This window comes from Hyla sarda, chromosome 1 (assembly GCF_029499605.1).
Source record: "Hyla sarda isolate aHylSar1 chromosome 1, aHylSar1.hap1, whole genome shotgun sequence".
NCBI classification, from domain to species: domain Eukaryota; kingdom Metazoa; phylum Chordata; class Amphibia; order Anura; family Hylidae; genus Hyla; species Hyla sarda.
The window spans coordinates 376712932-376731361 of NC_079189.1; the positions used below are offsets into that span (position 1 = coordinate 376712932).

At 39.1% G+C, this 18430-nt stretch overlaps 1 long non-coding RNA gene across 1 annotated transcript in view; it reads left to right on the forward strand.

Moving 5' to 3' along the window:
* LOC130275588 (uncharacterized) overlaps nucleotides 1–2019 on the forward strand; it is an 85080-nt gene extending 83061 nt beyond the window's left edge. Inside the window, exon 5 of the long non-coding RNA XR_008844833.1 lies at nucleotides 1902–2019. This is a non-coding gene — a long non-coding RNA (uncharacterized LOC130275588). The remainder of the gene's footprint in view (nucleotides 1–1901) is intronic.
* The last annotated feature ends 16411 nt before the right edge of the window (nucleotides 2020–18430 follow it).

Sequence of the window (18430 nt, forward strand, 5' to 3'; positions counted from 1 at the left end):
TGGAAGGATTAAGATTTTTTAATAGAAGTAATTTACAAATCTGTTTAACTTTCCGGAGCCAGTTGACATATATAAAAAAAGGTTTTGCCTGGACTACCCCTTTAAGATTTTTAAATAGAAATAATTTACAAATCTGTTTACCTTCCTGGCACCAGTCTGTTTTGAAAATGTTGTTTTCCACCGGAGCGCCCCTTTAATATTAAATTGGTGGGAGTTGGCAGGGACTGACTCTTAAATTTCTGCAGCCTAAATTTATTCAAGAGCCACCCTGAACTAACAAATCTACACTCATTATTCTATTACATATAATTTGCTGCTTATTTATTATACATGCATTTTAAGGCTATTTAAAAAAAATTACATGTTTCTGTGTTCTTTGGTATGCCAGCTGCTGCGTGGTACTAAAGGATAAAAAACAAAAGCATACCCCAATGAGTTCTATGTTCAAGTGAACAAATAAAGAAGGGCACGGTGGGGATTTGATGAAAGTGAACCAGGATTAAAGCAATTTTTTTTTTTTAAAGAAGTCTGTATTTAGTCTTCCAGCAAATGTTAATATACCTTCGAATATCCAGTGTAAAAAAGAAGCTGAACAGTCTTTTAAAACCCGCCCTCCAAATTAAACTCTGGGTTGGTTATTGATCCATGAATACATTAATATTGTGTTCTACAATATCTGCTCATTTTAGAAAAAAGTATGTAGTATGTTTACTTTCTATTTATAATATATATTGTGAGCATTTCTAATGAATTAGCTTGAAGTGGCTAGAATAATATGATTTATAGTACCTTCCAACTCTGTATCATAGCATTTTACTAGATGGATGGGAAGCTTGTTGTAATGAGTTTAGGAATGAGAATACATCCATCAAGTTCTACTACACCATATTAAGAAAGACAACACACTATCTCATATGTCACAGGCAGGGATCTAGGTCATGATGACATAAAATACACGATTAAAACCAAGTATTTGACAAAATTGTTAAGTTCTGAGATTAAAAAAATATCTTAATATCTCTAAGTATTTATTGTCCTATATACTCTTTAGCTGGACATTGATTCCCTAAACCTTATTAATACCTAATGCAAATCATTACACTTAAGTCAGAAGTCATTGATTCCCATACGGAATTTTGTGACTCGGACACTCATTGGATGAGGATGCCAAGGCCAGTGCATCTATGACTCACAGTACTGAAGGAGGGAGGAGCTTTATGTTGCACACTCACATGCTCCGGGGTGGGGATGCTGCAGCTCCAGGGATCCTCCTCCTCCTCCAGGCAGTGATGGGCAGCTCTGCCCTGTGGATCTTCCCTGGTATGATGGTGCACGATCCCCTCGCAGGATGATGTGGATGATGAGAAGGAGCTGATGCGGCACTCCCGGGCCAGGAGCTGGAACCACGGTGTCCTGATCAGCTTAAAGTTCTGCTCCCTCTCCCCACATATCTATATCGATGGGATTATATTCCTCTACAGCCCTCTCATGCCCTACACCCCTATGTCACTCATGTGCACCCCTGATCTACTCCTCCCCACCAACCTATTTACTTACCTGATTTATTGTGCACACATGCAATAAAAAAAAAAACTACAAAATCTACTCAGAAAAGCCGTAGTAAATGATCCTCCTTATGTTCAGGTGGATTTGTTATGTTCATGAGGCTTGCATCTATCTGGGCAAGGCTGGGAACTACCTGGGTAAGCCCTGGGAGGGGGGGAGGGTTGTACACTTTGGATTCATTTGTGGTCAGTATATAAGCATGCGCGTAAAGAGTTAATATTGTAGTCATAATCGAGAAAATCGAGAAAATGTGTTGGAATTTCTTTTTCTTGTTTTTCTTTCCATGTGTTTTCTAAATATTTTATTGGATTGATAATAAAAGTTCTTTTTTACAGAAAGTTGGTGACTGGAACCAAGTTTCTATGCTGTGGATGTCTATATGGGAACCGGCCCGCTCAAGCTTCATGTTGTCCATGCTCTGCTGGATAGCTGGACTGGTGATGGTGAGCTGAAACTTTTTTCTTTTTCTCTTTTCTTTTTTTTAACATTACAGTCAATGGGAAACATATGGAAAAGTAAATCCTTACATTTCTGCATCATAATGTATCTGTTTTTTTTTCAGTGCAGTAGCAGGATTTCAACTTCATTCTACAACTTTATGCAAGGAAAAATATTTTGTTACTTTTACAAATATTAAAATGTAGACCTATAGCTATAAATTTAATGTATATATTTTAACCACACATATGTGTACAATTTAAAGAAAGCCATCCATTTTTAAATTTTTAAGGTATATGTTTCCCTCATATGCAAAGTGCACTAAAATCGGGGTGTGAACCCAACCTAATATTGTTTTGAAACAGGCTTAAAATTCCTATTACATTTAGGGTTAAAGCGCAAGTCCTACGTTTCAGGCCAGTGGGTTCTTTAGCTCTAGCATGGGGAGTTGCAGACTGTTTCAGATGAAGGGACTCATGCATGGAACTTTACCTACTGTGATACAGTTGCCTAAAACATGGGACTTGTGCTTTAAGAAAATTGAAGAATTTCACCGTCACAATAAGTGAAGATATATAAATGAGGAACGGGAAAGAGAAGAAATAAATACACCAATCTGTGTCCCAGAATTTGATACTCATCCAATTAGAGGAGATAAAGAGAAGAACAGTGAAGATTGATCAGAAGACAGAGTATATTGTTCTGGTTCCACATCATAAAAAATCACCCCCTTTGGGAAGTTATAGCTAGGTAAAGAAAATAAACATACAGGTTAGATAGGACATTTTGGCAGTGATGAATATCTCTACAGCTGTATGAAGAATGTTAACAGAAGACTATGGGCAACTTTGAAGACTATTTTTTATTGCTTTGTAATTATTATAATGCACAGAAAAACCTTTTCTCCATAGGTTTTCATCAAAAACTGGGCTTACTTTTGCTTTTACAGCCTCTACAATGTTTTGTGTGAGCTACATTTTATCTATATACATATACACAGCCGATGTAATTCTCTCCAACTAACTGCCTTGGGGGAGATTTATCAAAGCTTGTGTAGAGGAAAAATTGACCAGTTGCCCATAGCAACCAATTAGATTGCTTCTTTCATTTTTAACAAGGCCTCTGAAAAATGAAAGAAGTGATCTGATTGGTTGCTATGGGTAACTGGTCAACTTTTCCTCTGCACAAGTTTTGATAAACCTCACCCCTTTTGTTCTCTTCATGGTTTCTCTCTCCCCTGTCTACTATCTGAGCTCCTCTGTAACCTCCTTCTTTAGCTCTAACACTGAAAGAGCAGGAAGTCTGTCTGATTAGCCTGAATGGTAGGACATTTCTAATGAAAATGATTTAGAAACGTGCTCCATTTTGCATTCAGGAACCAATAAAATAAACCAAAACAGCTGAAAGGTGTCCATAGCCCTTGATATTTTTTTTAATACCTTATCCAATAACTTTTACAATAAACATATAGAATACGAGAAAAAGGGAGCGTTAGAGGAAAACAGTAAAAAAGGAAAGAAAAAGACAGAGAGCTAGTGATAGAGAGAAACAGGTAAAATAGATGGAAAAGGAAAGAATGAAGGAGTCAGCTATCACTGAAAGGACACAACAAAGTTCTTTCTCTGCTCTTTCCTGCTATCTGACCTATTTTCAAACTGGCATTTAAACATTGCAATTACCTTTTGGCACATTCTTAAATCAATATTCATAGCAACTATTTATTAACAAATAGCTCTAGGTGTAAGTTTCTCTATAATTATTTTTTATGTTAATTTGTTAAACTGGGAACAGTAATAAAGACACATAGGCCTATCCAATAATTTTTGGGTTGAATGCACACACCCATTATCGCATTACATGTTTAATTAATGTTTTCCCACACGTAAACATGAAGCAATCTGCTATGCTGGGAAATTATATCATCATTTATTTCACATACCTATGGTTTCCCTGAGCAATATATGTCTTAATATGTAGTTTCCATCAATCATGATATCGTTACCAAGTAAACTTAATCATCGCAAATGACAGATTTCCAACGCCTGTGCCAAGTCCATACAATCTATTCTTGTTGATCAGAAGACACTATTAGGGCACAGTATATTTACAATACAATACATCCACTACATCTTACATATATCAGCAGTAGACACAGGCTATCATAAAACAGCAGCAGCATTCTTCAACTCATGAACTATTGTAAGAGTAATATATATATATATATATATATATATATATATATATATACACAGTGTATATATATATATATATATATATATATATATATATATATTATTTAAAACTAAGCCTTGTAGTTTTCAACATAAAAAATTAGTCTTTTAATTGTGCATTTTGCCTGTTAGACAGTTTGGCTTGAATGTTAACCCCTTAACCCCTTCCCGACCTATGACATACCTGCACGTCATGAGTGGGAAGGTGTTCCCTCCCCAATAAAAATGAAAAACGTCTGGTACGCCACTGTTTCCAAAACGGAGCCTCCAACTGTTGCAAAACAACTACTCCCAGTATTGCCAGATAGCCACTGACTGTCTAGGCATGCTGGGAGTTTTACAACAGCTGGAGGCACCCTGTTTGGGAATCACTGGCGTAGAATACCCCTATGTCCACCCCTATGCAAATCCCTAATTTAGGCCTCAAATGCACATGGCGCTCTCACTTTGGAGCCCTGTCGTATTTCAAGGCAACAGTTTAGGGTCACATATGGGGTATCGCCGTACTCGGGAGAAATTGTGTTACAAATTTTGGGGGGTATTTTCTGCTATTACCCTTTTTAAAAATGTTAACATTTTGGGAAACCAAGCATTTTTGGTAAAAAAAAAAAAAAATTTTTTACATATGCAAAAGTCGTGAAACACCTGTAGGGTATTAAGGTTCACATTACCCCTTGTTACGTTCCCCGAGGGGTCTAGTTTCCAAAATAGTATGCCATGTGTTTTTTTTTGTTGCTGTTATGGCACCATAGGGGCTTCCTAAATGCGGCATGCCCCCAGAGCAAAATTTGCTTTCAAAAAGCCAAATGTGACTCCTTCTCTTCTGAGACCTGTAGTGCACCAGAAGAGCAATTTTCACCCCCATATGGGGTGTTTTCTGAATCGGGAGAAATTGGGATTCAAATTTTGGGGGGTATTTTCCGCTATTATCCTTTTTAAAAATGTAACATTTTTGGGAAACCAAGCATTTTAGGTAATTTTTTTTTTTTTACATATGCAAAAGTCGTGAATCATCTGTGGGGTATTAAGGTTCACTTTACCCCTTGTTACGTTCCCCGAGGGGTCTAGTTTCCAAAATGGTATGCCATGTGTTTTTTTTTTCTGTCCTGGCACCATAGGGGCTTCCTAAAGGTGACATTCCCCCCAAAAACCATTTGTCACTCCTTCCCTTCTGAGCCCTCTACTGCGCCCGCTGAACAATTAACATAGACATATGAGGTATGTGCTTACTCAAGAGAAATTGGGTTTCAAACACAAGTAAAAATTTTCTCCTTTTTACCCCTTGCAAAAATTCAAAAATTGGGTCTACAAGAGCATGCGAGTGTAAAAAATGAAGATTTTGAATTTTCTCCTTCACTTTGCTGCTATTCCTGTGAAACACCTAAAGGGTTAATACACTTACTGAATGTCATTTTGAATACTTTGGGGGGTGTAGTTTTTATAATACGGTCTTTTATGGGGTATTTCTAATATGAAGACCCTTCAAAACCACTTCAAACTTGAACTGGTCCATGAAAAATAGCGAGTTTGAAAATTTTGTGAAAAATTTCAAAATTGCTGCTGAACTTTGAAGCCCTCTGGTGTCTTCCAAAAGTAAAAACTCATAAATTTTATGATGCAAACATAAAGTAGACATATTATATAAGTGAAACAAAAAAATTTATTTTGAATATCCATTTTCCTTACAAGCAGAGAGCTTCAAAGTTCGAAAAATGCAAAGTTACCATAAAATTTTACCACTAAGTTAAAATAGAATATGTCACGAAAAAGCAATCACGGAATCAAAATGATAACTAAAAGCATTCCAGAGTTATTAATGTTTTAAGTGACAGTGGTCAGATTTGCAAAAAACGCTCTGGTCCTTAAGGTGTAAAATGGCCTGGTCCTTAAGGGGTTAAGGTTAAAATGGGCTTGGTCCTTAAGGGGTTAAAACTATACAATACAATTTTAGAAAAAAAAATATTTGACTTTTTTTTCTACCAAACATTTACTAGTACATTGGAGAAATATTTTTTGTTGTTGTTTTTTTTGTTTGTTTTTGTTTTAACCCCTTAAGGACCAGGCCATTTTATACCTTAAGGATCGGAGCGTTTTTTGCAATTCTGACCACTGTCACTTTAAACATTAATAACTCTGGAATGCTTTTAGTTATCATTCTGATTCCGAGATTGTTTTTTTCGTGACATATTCTACTTTAACTTAGTGGTAAAATTTTATGGTAATTTGCATCCATTCTTGGTGAAAAATCCCAAAATTTGATGAAAAAAATGAAAATTTTGCATTTTTCTAACTTTGAAGCTCTCTGCTTGTAAGGAAAATGGATATTCAAAATAAAACATTTTTGGGTTCACATATGCAATATGTCTACTTTATGTTTGCATCATAAAATTTATGAGTTTTTACTTTTGGAAGACGTCAGAGGGCTTCAAAGTTCAGCAGCAATTTGGAAATTTTTCACAAAATTTTCAAACTCGCTATTTTTCATGGACCAGTTCAGGTTTGAAGTGGATTTGAAGGGTCTTCATATTAGAAATACCCCATAAATGACCCCATTATAAAAACTACACCCCCCAAAGTATTCAAAATGACATTCAATAAGTGTATTAACCCTTTAGGTGTTTCACAGGAATAGCAGAAAAGTGAAGGAGAAAATTCACAATCTTCATTTTTTACACTTGCATGTTCTTGTAGACCCAATTTTTGAATTTTTGCAAGGGGTAAAAAGGAGAAAATTTTTACTTGTATTTGAAACCCAATTTCTCTCTAGTAAGCACATACCTCATATGTCTATGTTAATTGTTCGGCGGGCGCAGTAGAGGGCTCAGAAGGGAAGGAGCGTCGAATGGTTTTTGGGGGGCATGTCACCTTTAGGAAGCCCCTATGGTGCCAGGACAGCAAAAAAAAACCACATGGCATACCATTTTGGAAACTAGACCCCTCAGGGAACGTAACAAGGGGTAAAGTGAACCTTAATACCCCACAGGTGATTCACAACTTTTGCATATGTAAAAAAAAAAAAAAATGTTTTACCTAAAATGCTTGGTTTCCCAAAAATGTTACATTTTTAAAAAGGATAATAGCAGAAAATACCCCCCAAAATTTGAAGCCCAATACTACCGATTCAGAAAACACCCCATATGGGGGTGAAAAGTGCTCTGCTGGCGCAATACAGGTCCCAGAAGAGAAGGAGTCACATTTGGCTTTTTGAAAGCAAATTTTGCTCTGGGGGCATGCCACATTTAGGAAGCCCCTATGGTGCCAGAACCGCAAAAAAAAAACCACATGGCATACCATTTTGGAAACCAGACCCCTCGGGGAACGTAAAAAGGGGTAAAGTGAACCTTAATACCCTACAGGTGTTTCACAACTTTTGCATATGTTAAAAAATATATATTTTTTTACCTAAAATGCTTGGTTTCCCAAAATTTTTACATTTTTAAAAAGGGTAATAGCAGAAAATACCCCCCAAAATTTGAAGCCCAATTTCTCCCGATTCAGAAAACACCCCATATGGGGGTGAGAAGTGCTCTGCTGGCGCCCTACAGGTCTCAGAAGAGAAGGAGTCACATTTGGCTTTTTGAAAGCAAATGTTGCTCTGGGGGCATGCCGCATTTAGGAAGCCCCTATGGTGCCAGGACAGCAAACAAAAAAAACACATGGCATACCATTTTGGAAACTAGACCTCTCGGTGAACGTAACAAGGGGTAATGTGAACCTTAATACCCCACAGGTGATTCACAACTTTTGCATATGTAAAAAAAAAAAAAAAATTTTACCTAAAATGTTGGTTTCCCAAAAATTTTTGATTTTTAAAAAGGGTAAAAGCAGAAAATACCCCCCATAATTTGTAACACAATTTCTCCCGAGTACGGCGATACCCCATATGTGACCCTAAACTGTTGCCTTGAAATACGACAGGGCTCCAAAGTGAGAGTGCCATGCGCATTTGAGGCCTAAATTAGGGACTTGCATAGGGGTGGACATAGGGGTATTCTACGCCAGTGATTCCCAAATAGGGTGCCTCCAGCTGTTGTAAAAGTCCCAGCATGCCTGGACAGTCAGTGGCTGTCTGGTAATACTGGGAGTAGTTGTTTTGCAACAGCTGGAGGCTCCGTTTTGGAAACAGTGGCGTACCAGACGTTTTTCATTTTTATTGGGGAGGGGAGGGGGGCTGTGTAGGGGTATGTGTATATGTAGTGTTTTTTACTTTTTATTTTATTTTGTGTTAGTGTAGTGTAGTGCTTTTAGGGTACAGTCACACGGGCGGCGGTTCACAGTAGTTTCTCGCTGGCAGTTTGAGCAGCGGCAGAAAATTTGCCTCAGCTCAAACTTGCAGCCGGATACTTACTGTAATCCTCCGCCCATGTGAGTGTACCCTGTACGTTCACATTGGGGGGGGGGGGGGGGGGGGGACATCCAGCTGTTGCAAAACTACAACTCCCAGCATGTAGGGTCTATAAGTGCATGCTGGGAGTTGTAGTTTTGCAACAGCTGGAGGCTCCGTTTTGGAAACGGTGGCGTACCAGACGTTTTTCATTTTTACTGTAGGGGTATGTGTATATGTAGTGTTTTTTTACTTTTTATTTTATTTTGTGTTAGTGTAGTGTAGTGTTTTTAGGGTACAGTCGCACGGGCGGGGGGTTCACAGTAGTTTCTGGCTGGCAGTTTGAGCTGCGGCAGAAAATTTGCTGCAGCTCAAACTTGCAGCCGGATACTTACTGTAATCCTCCGCCCATGTGAGTGTACCCTGTACATTCACATTGGGGGGGGGGGGGGAACATCCAGCTGTTGCAAAACTACAACTCCCAGCATGTACGGTCTATCAGTGCATGCTGGGAGTTGTAGTTTTGCAACAGCTGGAGACACACAGGTTGTGAAACACCGAGTTTGGCAACAAACTCAGTGTTTTGCAACCAGTGTGCCTTCAGCTGTTGCAAAAGCTACAACGCCCAGCATGTACGGACAGCGGAAGGGCATGCTGGGTGTTGTAGTTATGCAACAGCGGGAGGCATACTACTTTGGCTGGGGATGCTGGGGATTGTAGTTATGCAACAGCTGGAGACACACTGGTTTGCTACTTAACTCTGTGTGCCTTCAGCTGTTGCAAAACTACAACTCTCAGCAGTCACCGACAGCCAACGGGCATGCTGGGAGTTGTAGTTATGCAACCAGCAGATGCACCACTACAACTCCCAGCATGCATTTAAGCTGTTTGTGCAAGCTGGGAGTTGTAGTTACACAACAGCTGAAGGTACACTTTTCCATAGAAAGAATGTGCATCCAGCTGTTGCAAAACCATAAGTCCCAGCATGCCCATAAGTGCATACTGGGAGTTGTGGTGGTCTGCCTCCTCCTGTTGCATAACTACAGCTCCCAGCATGCCCTTTTTGCATGCTGGGAGCTGTTGCTAAGCAACAGCAGGAGGCTGTCACTCACCTCCTGCTGCTGCTTGATCGCCCCACAGGTCAGTCCCCGCCGCCGCCGCCGTCGTCGCTCCTGGGGCCCCGATCCCAACAGGGACGCCGGGGATCGGGGTCCCCAGCACCAGGGGTGCACGTCCTGCACCTGCTCACGTCCTCCGGAAGAGGAGCGGGTGCGGGAGTGACACCCGCAGCAGGCGCCCTGATTGGTCGGCCGGTAATCCGGTCGACGAATCAGGGCGATCGTGAGGTGGCACCAGTGCCACCTCACTCCTGCAGACTCTGGCTGTTCGGGGCCGTCTCTGACGGCCCCGATCAGCCAGTAATTCCGGGTCACTGGGTCACTGGAGACCCGATTGACCCGGAATCGCAGCAGATCGCTGGACTGAATTGTCCAGCGATCTGCGGCCATCGCCGACATGGGGGGGCATAATGACCCCCCTGGGCGATATGCCGCGATGCCTGCTGAACGATTTCAGCAGGCATCGGGCACCAGCTCCCCTCCGGCTAGCGGCGGGGGGCCGGGAAAAAGACAGGACGTACTCCTACGTCCTCGGTCCTTAAGGACTCGGAAACGGGGGCGTAGGATTACGTCCATTGTCCTTAAGGGGTTAAATGTTAATAGTTTGACAAGGTTAGTAAAAGAACATGCTAAGACCATCAAAGAATGCATCCAGGTTTCACTGAACAATTACCATATTTTTACTTTCCAGCTACAATTGTATAGTCATTTCTGTAATTTTAATGAACATATTAAAATGTTCTGCAGAGTTTGAGATTTAATACAGCAAATGTAGATTGCGTAAAGTTAATGGCTGCCAGGAAAGCTTTCAAGTCCAAGGAGACAGTCTGACAGCACAGGAGAGGCAAGAAGTCTGTAGTCTGTCAGCCAACCTTGGGTGAACTGAACCAGTAATAAGTGCTGCATGTTCTACAATAAGAACATAGTAAAGTACGTGGTACTGAGGAACAGAAAGCAAAACAATGTTTACAGTATGTGACACACAAGAAAAACAGTAATACATGTGCCGTATTTTGCTGCATATCGTCTGCAGCTGCTTTTGCTATCCATTGACTTTAAAGGGGTTATCCAGGAAAAAAAAATGTTTTATATATCAACTGGCTCCAGAAAGTTAAACAGATTTGTAAATTACTTCTATTAAAAACTCTTAATCCTTTCAGTACTTATGACCTGCTGAAGTTGAGTTGCTCTTTTCTGTCTAAGTGCTCTCTGTGACTAAGTTCTGTCTAAGTGCTCTCGGGAACTGCCCAGTTTAGAAGCAAATCCCCATAGCAAACCTCTTCTACTCTGTGCAGTTCCCGAGACAATCAGAGATGTCAGCAGAGAGCACTGTTGCCAGACAGAAAACAACAACTCAACTTCAGCAGCTGATAATTATTGAAAGGATTAAGAATTTTTAATAGAAGTAATTTACAAATCTGTTTAACTTTCTGGAGTCAGTTGATATAAAAAAAAAGTTTTTTCCTGGAATACCCCTTTGATGGGAAGGAAAATAAGCAGCAGTAAATATGCAGCAAAATAAAGCACATGTGATCCTATCTTAAAATGTACAAAAATATGTGTGAGATCTAATATTGATAAGTTATTGTATTTTTCAACTTTGTAGAAAAGTACTTGCTCAAAGCTATAATGACTCTTTTATTACATCTGAAAAGCAAAAGTATGTCATATATTTACAACCTTAACTACATACTATGGCCCTGAAAAAGCCATTCTTACCGATACAATGTAAATAAAAAACGATTCCTAGCAGGAGGCAGAGAAGCCACAATGAGAATAGCTGCTCGTTATTATCACTACATATACATAAAGCTTCTAAAAGGTGCCAAACACACCGTGCTGTGTGGTTCACTACACTTGGCCATGCCCATATTATTATAGCAGGTTGCCCAGCACCTTTCAAGTACACAACACAAAGAACTAACAAATCATTCGACTGGCAAATGACATTTTAACCTGCCCTTTTTGTCCATCCATTCTCTTATAATACAAGATTAGTGCTTAGAGTCATTGTTCATTTAATATATCCTTACTGGATTTGTAAGGTGTAAGCATGGTGGCTAGCATTTGGTACACACTGTGGCTATCATTATGATTGGTGCTGTTTTGTGGGCACAGGATAACATAGTAACATACAGTAGTTCATAAGGTTGAAAAAAAAAAAAAACAGAGTCCATCAAGTTCAACCTATATCCCTAATGAGTCCCTACTGAGTTGATCCAGAGGAAGGCAAAAAGTAACGTCATACTCGAGGTAAAAAATTTCTTCCTGACTCCAAATATGCTAATCAGAATAAATCCCTGGATCAACCTTCTGTCCCTATAAATCTAGTATACATAACCAGCGATGTTATTATTCTCCAAAAATGCATCCAGACCCCTTTTTGAACTCTATTACAGAGTTCCCCATGACCACCTCCTCCGGGAGAGAATTCCACAGTCTCACTGCTCTTACAGTAAAGAACCCCCATCTGTGCTGGTGTAGAACCCTTCTTTCCTCAAGACGTAGAGGATGCCCCCTTGTTATAGATACAGTCCTGGGTATAAACAGATCATGGGAGAGATCTTTATAAGGTCCCCTGATATATTTATACATAGTTATTTGGTCTCCCCTAAGCCTTCTTTTTTCTAAACTACATAACCCTAATTCTGATAATCTTTCTGGGTACTGTAGTCCTCCCATTCCCCGAATTACTCTGGTTGCCCATCTTTGAACCCTCTCCAGCTCCACCATATCTTTCTTGTACACTGGTGCCCAGTACTGTACACAGTACTGGGCACCAGGTGACCTAAGATATTTACTGATACCAGATAAAAAGCACCAACCATAATTAAATGGTGATTTTTCCGTTTCTGTATTTGTTTATTGGATTCTGCACTTTGTCCCAAAAGTACAATGTTTCAGAAAAGTGGTCAGCTGTTTGGAATTCTGAGAGATCAATGACGAAGGACCTTCAGACAATGTTACGCTTAGGAGTCAATGAGTTAAGCGACATAATACCTGTAAATGCAGTTTTTCTCATTTAGCTACCAAGAACGCTCGACAGCTCGGTTTTCACTTATCATTCCCGGAGGAAACTAGACAGCATAACAACTATACTATTCTAGAAAAGTTTGGATAATTTTTTGATTTCATACTTCAGAGTTTTTTTTTATTTTTTATTATTTAATGACCTCAGGATAGGCACCAATATTAGATTCTCGGGTACTAACAAACCAATAAACTGTTTTCCTGACCCGAGATGTCCACATACATACAGAGAATGGAGCTGCAGGTAGAAAGATCCATACATGGTGTATAGGCCCTGCTGAGTTACTGCAACTCAACCCCCATTTACTTTAATGGTAGTTGAGCTGCAATAATCCAGCATGGCTACTACACCATCTGCAGAGCTGTCTGCTTCTAGTTCTATCCTCTGCGTGTATGCGGGCACTGCGGCTCTGCCAAACAGGTGGGATATTGATGACCTATCCTAAGGAAAGGTCAATAATAAATTTATCTCAGAAAACCCCTTTAAAAGTGACATCCTTTTTCTGTTAAAAGGGCCCTCCAATAATAAACTGATCATTTGGCTTTCAAATACTAAAGGGGAACCCATTAACAAGTCTTTAATTCCCCTTCAGCACCATTATACAGACATTATACAGTTCTAATAAAGATAATGGTCTCGCCACATAATGCATAGATGTGTTGGGACCTCCATAGTGAGAGACACTTTTGGTAGCCACTCTCCACTTGGCAGTGGGATATGGTAATGATTTAAGGATGAAGAGGATGTCTTTGAACACTGTTATCCCTTACAGAAGCAAATAAACAAATAAAAAAAATCCTTTCTATGTAGTCTTATTTAAGATAAGTGTTCCTGATATAACCTGTAATAAAGCTGCCTAGGGTACTTTCAGCAGTTTAAATACAATGTTATTGATAACACTTGGCATGGGGCTTGGTAACAGCAATGACGACAGACGTAGCAAACAGACGGCAGTGAATTATTTAAAAGCATTGACAAACATAGTAAAGTACACCTAACTGCAATAGATGAAATGTATGCATTGATTTATCCATATTAAGGGTTGAAATAATGAAAATTATTTGGGTTTCATCTGCAGATGAAAAAGCTTCAGGAGAGGAAAACATTATATAGAAATATAGTGCATACAATATAACCATTTTATAAAGTGTTTAGTACATTCTGAATTCCAAGTTTATAGCTCTAAATAATTGGCAATCTATTTACTAGCATCTCCCAGTACCAGGCAAGTAAAAAGAAGGATAATAAAGGGTCAAGCATTATATTATCCCAGGAAATTGTGGTTAATGAGAAGAAAGATGTAGCTTGGCTGAAAACAGTTTTATTCCAACTTAAACTCAGATGAAATATAAATTACAAGTCTGTGTTGCTGTTCCCAGGTTATTAATATACATTAGCTTGGAATACTCCATTTCTCTCACCAATATCTCATGTGTAACATTTTCTCAGAGTTTAGAAGACTATTTTCTGTGAGAATTCAGCTTATTGTGTTCTGCTTTTCATACAGATTAATATGGGAGAACCGTGTGAAACAACTATTTATGGGTACTCAGAATTTCTTTTTTAATCAACTGGTGCCAGAAAGTTAAACAGATTTGTAAATTTCTTCTATAAAAAAAAATCCTAATACTTCCAGTGCTTATCAGCTGCTGTATGCTCCAGAGGAAGTTCTTTGTTTTTTAATTTCTTTTCAGTCTGACCACAGTGCTCTCTGCTGACACCTCTGTCCATGTCAGGAACTGATTGGAGCAGGAGAGGTTCACTATGGGGATTTGCTCCTTTTCTGGACAGTTCCTGACTTGGACAGAGGTGTCAGCAGAGAGCACTGTGGTTAGACAGAAAGGAAATTCAAAAAGAAAAGAACTTCCTCTGTAGTATACAGCAGCTGATAAATACTGGAAGCATTAAGATTTTTAAAAATAAGTAATTTACAAATCTGTATAACTTTCTGGCACCAGTTGATAAAAAAAAATGTTTTTACACTGGAGTACCCCTTTATTGTAGTACTTCTGAGTTCTAAAGAAATGTCATGTCACCCAAGTCAGTGCAGAACATGCTAGGACATAGTTTGGAAGATTTATCAATATTGTTGCGCGTACATGTTTTGGCACAGTATAGCAGTATACATATTGCATTCATTTAAATAATGTATGTGAAATACTTATTAAATGTCACCAGGGTTGAAAGAAATGTCTGAAGTAGTTATATAGTCATACAGCCAGATGTAACATCTACATCAGATCTGACCTTTCTTGACATACATGTGCTCTACATTTATGCTATTGTGGACTTTACTCTTTATAACCCCCCCTCCCCCTTCAATATCTGACCTTACCAACCATCCAGATAGCTACTATTTTTGATGACACTGTGATCACTAAATGCCCCTCCTAGCTAATGCTATAGGTCAGTGACGGTCAGAACGACGGCCAAATCTTTCCATTGATACTTACCCTGCAGCCCTCCCCCTCGTCTGTAGTGATATATAGCATCTAAAGTTTGAGACCCCAAAAAATATAAAGCATCAGCACTATTAAGGAAGTTTCCCAAAGATACATATTTTGACATATCTATGAGATCTCTCAAACACATTTTATTACTAGTATCCCCAACTCAACCTGTTCCTGGAAACTAAATTGGAGAGAAATTGCTCATGAATGGAAATATGTGATTGAAATGTAATGGAGGGAAGTTATAGTTTTCAAGTCAACTTTCTCTGGTCTGGGTGAGTTCTATGAAAAGCTACTTACTGGTAGTTATATGTCTGCTCTGCATGTGTCCTGGATTGGTCATTTAGATGACTTTTGTCATTACTATATATTTCATGAAAGATGATCACATCTGCTGTGGGTCCTTTCTCAGGTAACTATGCCTGATTCCCATGCTTTATTGACAACTTGCTTGTTTCTATTATTCCCTTTGATTCTAACTTAGAAGTGCTCATTTGGTTCTGACCTGGTCCAGTTTACTACACCAGTTCAGTGTAAGGAACAGTGCCAATTTCGGGACCATCAGTTAGAGTGGATCGTCCACATAGTTAGGGTAGGGACAGTGGTTTGGGTAAACACAGGGATGCACTGTTCCTTACCCTATGTGACAATTCCCTACACCATCTCTATGTGATTTTTTAATTATCATTATGTTTTCTTATATGGCATGTCTTTATTTTATCATTTTTATTTTATAATTTCAGTTGTATTTAAATGGAGTTACCACTATTCCTCCTTAATAGAGGTGAAACATTTTATCATATCTTTGTTATGTAATGTTATCATTAGTGTACATTTTACTTGGATTTCAAGGAAGAGAAAGAAGATTTCCCTTTTATGTTTTGAGGAGGCCGTAATGAGCAATGATTCACATTTAGCACCAGGGTTTTAATTTTAATTTACTGCAGGATGCATTCCATTAGCTGTAATCACTGGCATTGTTAATGGCTCTACCTGTAATAAGACAAGTTCACGTTGTCATCCCTACAGGCAAAAGCGCAATAAAGTTAATGCACCGCTAATGTGTCTTCTACCCTGTCTTTCCCAGTGAGCGTTCTTATGGCTTATTCCATGAAACAATACTTAATGAGGGTACTTATAACTTCACCAGCGATCACATATTATGTGTGGGAAAGACTAAATTGACAAGCTTTATTGCAAGTTTACAAGTTTACAGATTTTTAACAAGTTTATTTTCATAGACCTTGACAAGTTACAGTACGTGTATAATTTGTTCTTCAGATGACTCTTTCAACTCATCTATTTTGAATACTTTTGCAAATTACTAATTCTATCAGAAGAGTCGTCAGCACCGGATCTTACTGTAACTGCCATCTTTAGAATACAATGGCGGAGCGGGGAGTTGTCTGTTCCATCACAGAGACTTTGGGCACTTTACTCCTACAGCCAAGAAGCCAACAGGACAGAATCAAAGCACAAGACTTTGTGATAATATGACATCCTCACGCCTGCTCAGGGAACTAGCCTTGTTCATCATGGGAGCAGGCTAGATAAGTATCATTATTTGTATTTTTCTGTGGCCACAATAGAATGGACATTGTTACTCATGGGGAGGTACATTTTAACCCAAGATGGGGGCATCATTAAAACGTAAGGGCAACAATATTAAAGGGGATATGTCATCAGAAAATCACCTGTTGTTTAAATCAGATTTATATGTTAAACATTTTTAACAACTTTTTGTGATGTTTTTAAAATTTTTCATTTTTATTTATTAATTTTGTAATAATGCTGAAGTCTTATCATTTCCATTTTGGTCACTATGCCTAAAACTACTTTGACACTTTCTTTTCTGTACAGATCATTTCCCAGTAATGCCCTGATTCACAGAACAGACAAGGGGTACAGTGACTGGTGATAACAGTAAGATACATACACACAATAGCTTTTGTCCAGAAAGCAGCAACCTGCCCCCCTCCCTGTAGAATGACCTCTGCAAAGGTCACAATTCATCTGAATGGGACAGGTCCTGTCAAATGCTGTCAAAAACAGTTCAGTTCAGGCAAGGTTCCCTTATGAAAACGCACAAACAAAAAAAATCGTTTTAGAAAATAGAAACAGATTAGAAACAAAGAACATGTTTCAGTATCTGTTCCCAATCAAAAACAATCAAGGTGACACATTACATTTAAAGTGATTATTCAGCATTAGAAAATGTTGCTGCTTTGTTGCAAAAACAATGCCCTTCTGGCTGAGTGATATTGCAGCTAAGTTCCAGTGAAACAAATGGAACAGAGTTGTAATGCCACACATTACCTGAGGATAGGTGTGGTGCTGTTTTTAGAAGACAGCAGTCATGTTTTTCTAAACCTCCCTTTTTACGGAGGAGAACATTATGGACAGCATCATTACAAAGAGAGGGCATTACTACTGAGATGAGAAAATCTGGGACATCATTACAAGAAAAGTTTTATTATGAGAAAGCCAATATGGGGGTCATCATTACAAAGAAGGGTATTATTACTAAGATAAGGAAAAGAGCAATATAGGGGGATTCATTACTAAGGGGGGCATTTTTGCAAAGTAGAGGGCAATATAACTAAGTTGAGGGCACTAAGAGGGACATCAAGACAGTAGGGCACAATGGGGAGAATTATTGGTTGGTGGGGGGCAATAAGGAAAACATTATCACCGAGGAGGCAAGATGACTAACTGGGCACAATAAGGGGGACATCAGTAATTAGTTAGACACTTTTAAGAGCAATAAGTTTGTAACTACACTAGAGTGAACACTTTTACTGTAAGCACATGCATTATTACTGAGGATGAAGCACCTGAACACAAACAAGTCTCTAATACTTTGGGAGGTAACAACAAGCCACAGTTTTTTCACGTGGGACACTTAGGATGACACTATTATCTTGTGGCCCAATCTGAGGTGCAGGACACCTTGAAGGGGTACTCTGGCCCTAATACATCTTATCCCGCTGCTGGGGACCCCCACAATCTATCATTCAGCACCCACCTTTGCGAGCTCTTCGCAGGTGGGTGCTGAATGACGGATTGCACGGGTCCCCAGCGGCGGGACCCCCGCGAACAGACTTCTTATCTCCTGTCCTTTTGATAGGGGATAAGATATATTAGGGCCAGAGTACCCCTTTAAGTCCAATAAGCTTTCTTTCAACTCTGACCAGACAGTCTCCCTTTCCCAGCAAATGGAAAACACCCCATACAGTATGATGCTGCCATCACCATGCTTCACTGTAATGATG